This window comes from Carlito syrichta, unplaced genomic scaffold, assembly GCF_000164805.1.
Source record: "Carlito syrichta isolate Samal-C Ts95f unplaced genomic scaffold, Tarsius_syrichta-2.0.1 Scaffold304701, whole genome shotgun sequence".
Taxonomy (NCBI): Eukaryota; Metazoa; Chordata; class Mammalia; order Primates; family Tarsiidae; genus Carlito; species Carlito syrichta.
The window spans coordinates 328,563-334,562 of record NW_007248797.1 but is presented as its reverse complement, the minus strand read 5'-3'; positions in this window follow the sequence as shown (position 1 = coordinate 334,562).

Below are 6,000 nucleotides of genomic sequence, written 5' to 3'. Positions count from 1 at the left end.
CAGTGGGTGAACACACCCAGCAGCCCTTCTTCTTCTTCCTTGTGTACATGTGATGAGACCACAGTAATGTGCAGACAATTAAAACCCAATCAATTAGCTCACAGCCTTAGGCAACCTTCTGCATTCTCTGAGCCTTGATTTTCTCACCTTTGAAATGGGCAAAATAAAAGGACACCTGGGGCCCACTCTCCTAAAGATAATTTCGGTTTTTGGGGCGTTCCCCCTCATATAGGTAACCGCTGTCATGAATTCATGAATTCACTGTTTCTCCACATCTATGTAACAAAAAATGTAATTGGTATTGTTTTACAAATTCCTATAAAAAATGTTGTTACAATGAAAAAGGAAAAAGACACCTGGGAAGAATGAATGAGCCAACAGATACAAAATGTTTAGCACCATGCTGGGCACAGAGTAACATCCCAATTACTGGTACTTATTATTATCATCTGAGTTGAGTTTATTCTCACTGATTCTTCACTTCAAGACCCAAAGAGTTCATATTTGTTCTACTCTGTCTCCTTGATCTTTCTACACAAAATAACATGTCTCCTCTAACTGGAAGAGAAAGGAGAACTACCACTCATTATGCATCTGCTAAGGTATCAGTAAGGTATTATTATCTACCCAATGTAGGGATGATAAAACAGTCCCAGAGAGGTTGCGTGACTTTCCCAAGGTCACACAGCTAATAAGAGGCAGAGCCAGGCTGCCTGCTTTTAAACCCACTCTCTTTGAACCATGTCAAAGGACTCTTCCAGGATCGGGGGAAGAGTAGAAAACCACACTATGTTCCCTGATCTAAGCACTTAAGGTCTCCGTGAATGTGAAGCCTCCTTTGTCCTGGTCATGTCAAGAAGACATTTCTGATGTTGTAATCAGGACCCACATCTTCCCAGAGTCATTTGCCAGCTCTTCTCAGGGAGGATGGACCCCAGAGAGGATTTCTGAAAGGAAAAAATGATAGAACACATGGCAGGCAGAGACAGAGTGATGAGACAAGACAATTGGGAAGTGGAGCATTCTGGGTGACTAGAGGAGGAAGGAAGTCCACTCCCTGTGGCCAGGGACAGCTCCATGTCTCCAACACCACAGCCGACAGCACAGGTACTCCCAGAGCTGTTCAGAAAGAGCACATGTCCTTGCCCAGGTGAGGCCAGCACCTATTCCCCTGTTTACTGTACCCCAGATGCTTCCTATAAACCTGTTTGCTCATTTAATCCTCCCAGTCATTGTGACTGTCCCTATTTTACAGATGAGGAAACCAAGGCACAGGGTGTTAAGATGCTCTCCAAGATCACAGGGTCTATAAGGCATGGAGCGGGGATTCCACCAAGGACTAGGGAGTACCAGAGCCTCACTGGCACTTGTTATCCAGGGCAGCCTGCCCTCCCTGCATCCCTCCCTCTCTCCAAACCTCCTTCAGCATCTCTCTCAAGGGTCGCTGCTGGCTCCTCATAAGTGGGGCAGGGGAAGGCCGCGGCTGCCATGTTCTATTTTTGATAATCCTCCCTGCTGGGCAGAACAGGCCTCTGCCTGCCTTGAAGGACCTGCCAGCTGTGTCCTGAGGTGGCAGCCACGCTGCCCCCTGCACCTCTCAGACACCTCTTCATGCCAGCAGGTTGCAGGATGCCAGAAAGCCAAGGGCACCAGCTCTCCAGGTTACATAATGCCAGGGCTCTCCAAACAGGGACTTTGGTATGTTATCTCACCTCTCTGCACCTCACCTTCCTCTTCTCGGGAAATGAGTTCTCAGAGGGAACCACTGCCTCACTTTGGGTTAAACGACATCTTCCAGGTAAAGTGCTTAGCCTGGTACTGGCAAGTGGAGAGCACTTTGGAAATGTTCATTTTTAGTCCACAGATCTGAAGAATTAAAGAATGCTGAGGCCAGAAGGTCCTTGGATACCAAGTAGCCTGATCTTTTCACTTTATGGAGAAGGGAAATGAGGCCCCCCAAAAGCAAAAAGCCATTTCTAAATTCTCCCAGGGAATGAAGTGGCAGAGGGAACATTAGAACCAGTTCCTCTCACTCCCTAGTACCTGTCCCTTACTCCAGGGAAAGGGTTCTCATGCTCCGGGAGCATCAGAGTCACCTAGGAGATTTGCTGAAACACAGATCACTGGGCCTCACTCTCAGGTGTTTCCATTCTGTAGGGCTGGGTGGGGCCTGAGAATGTGCAGGTCTAACAAGCTCCCAGGTAATGCAGATTTTCTACTGAGCCCAGGACCACATCTTGAGAACCACTGCCCTAGGGTCTGCAAACTCTCATTCCAGTGGGGCCAGGCAGGTAAGTTAATACAATAGGCAGGATAGGAGCTGAAGGTAAGTGAGGACCATGCCCAATCTTTTGGGAACAGCCACTCTTCTTCAACACAGCACCTTCTCTTTTCTCAAGAGGAACCCTAAAATCTCTTTTTATTTTAAAGATGTGGGGTACAATTCAGGGTTGGGTGCACGAGTTGTCACTGTACAGGTAAAGTTTAGGCCTCCCTTTGGTCCCCCTTTCACCTGGTTTGGGATCAGATACCTTTAATAATGTTATGTGACCCCCTTCTTCCCCTGGCAGTGATCTGCTCCTGCCTATCCCTTTCATGTAATCTTATGATAAATGTTCAGGATCCACTTATGAGTGAGAACATGTGGGATTCAGTCCTTTGTTTCTGTGATAGATCACTGAGTATGATAGACTATATAGCCATCCAAGTTGCTGTGAAGGCCATAGTTTTATCCTTCTTTATGACTGTGTAATATCCCGTTGTGTGTATGCACCACATTTTTTTTATCCAGTCAATTTTCAACGGGCAGCACAGTTGGTTCCATGTTTTTGCTATTGTGAATAGTGCTGCCGTAAACATGTGTACACAGGTATCTTTTTTGTAGAATGATTTGGGTTCCTCTGGGTATATTCTCAGAAGGGGGATTGCTGGGTCATATGGAAGATCAATTTCTAGTTCTTTTAGGAATCATCACATTGTTTTCCATAGAGGCCAAACTAGTTTGCACTCCCACCAACAGTGTAGAAGCGCTCTCTTTTCTCCGCATCCTCTCCAGCATCTGTTATTTTTTTGTTTTGCTAATTATGGATATTCTTATTGGAGTTAGGCAGTATCTCAATGTAGTTTTGATTTGCATTTCTCTGATGATTAATGAGGCTGAGCATTTTTTCATGTGTCTGTTGGCTGCTCATATGTCTTCTTTTGAGAAGCATCTATTCATGTCTTTTGCTCACTTTTTAATGGACCTGTTTGTTTTTCTTCCTTTTGAGTTTGAGTTCCCTGTAGATCCTGGATGTTAGGCCTTCATCAGGTATACAGTTGGCAAATATTTTTTTTTCTCATTCTGTGGGCTGTTGTCTTTTATTTTATTTTATTTTATTTTATTTTTTGGAGTTGGAGTCTCACGTTGTTGCCCAGACTGGAGTGCAGTGGCCGCTCCCGGTCACTGCAGCCTCAACCCACTGGGCTCTGGCGATCCTTCCGCCTCAGTCTTCCGAATAGCCGGAATTTTTTTTTTTTTAATGTAGACTCCTAGTGTTTAAATGTTAAGCAACTTACTCATTATTTTTAAAAGTCTGGACCAATAAATCACATCCCAGTTTAGAATATATACCTTGGGCCACAAGTTTGGGACCTTGGTACTGCCCTGTCTACAGGGCCTGGATCGTAGCGTAGGACCAACCCTACTGACAGCTACCATTTGCTCCATAAGAAGAATTCAACCCAGAAATCCTGGGTTTTCAAAAGAAATGTACCAATAATTATTCTGAAACCTATTCATCCAATTCACATTCCTGAGGCATTTCACAAAGCTGAAACTGAACTTCACGTGGATATATGAGAAAGCAGTGATGTATATAGTGTGAGGAAACCTCCATGTTACTTCCATGTAATGGGAAAGAAGCTGCAGGGAATGTTCCCAAGCCCTCAGGCTCCTCCAGCGCATCCCGACACATTCCTACAAGTATTCTTATTTTTCAGCTATTGATATTAACAACCACGTTTGTTGTATGCATATGATTTGCCAGGGGTTTTACCTATAGTTTATCTCATTGCATCCTATCAATATCATGAAGGGTTTATTTAATATCATCCCCATATTTCAGCTGAGTAAGAAAATCTAGCATAGAGACCAACATGTGACAGTCGGTGATGGAACAAGAGTTTATAGCAGGGCTTGGAAGCATCAAATACCAAATTGCTGTCAGTCAACCGACTATCAGGCTAATTGGTGGTCCAGCTACTGCCTGTGTGGTCTTTCTTACGTGGATAGTAGGGTTGGTGTCCTCTATGGCTCTGTATTGCTCACAGGGCCAAGGCCAGACCCTGCCCACCCTTATCTTTGACTTATAGAAGCTGTGGCCAGTGGGACCAGCACCATCTTGGTGAAAAATTCCTCCTCCTCACCACAGAGAGAACTTGGGAGGGAAGATTACAGTTTTCTGTAAAATATGGAAATAGATGCTTGCAAATGAGTCCAAATTTATGATAATTTCCCAATACCTCAAGACAACCCACTTGAACATCTGTGTGGTTCATGGGCGAGTGCGTGAACTGTTGCTAATCAGAAATGAATTGTGTCAGCTCCACAGACCCATGTTTCTGGGGATCCTTGATCTCTCCCCCTCCTCCCCAGTCTCCCTCTACATTAATTAGACCATGGGAGAGGCACGGATACACTTCATGAGTCACAGCAGTCAGAAGTCACCACAGAGAGAGAAGAGACCAAGGAAAATCATATTTTTCTTGCCTTGACAGTTGATTTTAACTCCCTCCTTCATTGCCCATACACACATGGCCATAAATAAGATATACTACAGACTTTCTCAGGTGTCAAGATCATAATGAGAGAATCTGCTTCCTGACACCTTGGGAAAGGTCAATAAAGAAAAAAGAAATTAGAGACAGGCCCGCCCGCGTCCTCATGTTGAACTGCCTCTGCTCACTCTCATGGCGGCAGTGGGATTGTTATTTTGCAACTGCAGAACAGATGTGAAGCTGAAATAATACGGTAGGGTTTCATTTCCAAACGGTGCGTGTTTTTAAATTGGGAGAGAGGATGTGAGTTGACATTTATGCGTGACAGAGCTCCTGTTGTACAGCGACCCTGCTGTTCAGCACAAACTGAAATAGGCAGAGGAGGCAGGGCTTTGTTCTGGAGGGAGCTGACCCCTCCCCTCCCTCCCTGCAACTCAGGAGGGTTCACCGCATTCAATGCCTGCTGGCATCCTATGGCCGCTTTTGCCCCATCCAGTTGGTTTCCACGCAAGAGTCAGAGTGATCTTTCCCAGCCCAGACAGAATCATGCCATGTCCAGGGTGCCCTCAGCTCTTAGTTTAGTAAAGTCCAGAATCCTGAACAGCCAATGGTCCTCCAAATCTGCTTCTCCCTTCCCTCAATATGCGCTCTCCATTCTAGCCTACAGGTCTTCAAACAGCTACTCTACCTCGCTCCATAGGGCCTTTGGGCCTTCTGCAACCTGTGCGTAGACAGCTCCCCCTCCACCTGCCCTCCGCAGTCTTCAGACCTCAGTCTCTCTGGGCCTCCTAGGCAAGGGCTCCTTGTCCTTCTCTCCCCTGGAAGCATGTGCTTTCCCCTCAGAATATTTCTTCAGTTTGTAAGATTAAAGACTCACTGTGTGACTTGGGCAACATAGCAAGATCTTATCTCTACAAAAAAATCAACAAATCGGTTGGGCATGGTGGCATGCGCCTGTAGTCCCAGCTACTCAAGAGGCTGGCCTAAGTTCAGGAGGTCTAGGCTGTGGTGTGCCATGATCACGTTACTGCACTCCAGCCTGGGTGACAGAGTAAGACTCTGACTCAAAAAAAAAAAAAAAGTCTCACTGTTGGTGACTTGGTGAAGACCCGCCTGCGCCCACAGAGCCACACTACCCAAGGGCAGTCTCTCTGTTTTTGCTCACCTCTGAGTACCTAACATTTAGCATGGTGCCAGTTTTCTCAACCTTGGCACTATTTGGCATTGTGGGTTAGATCATTC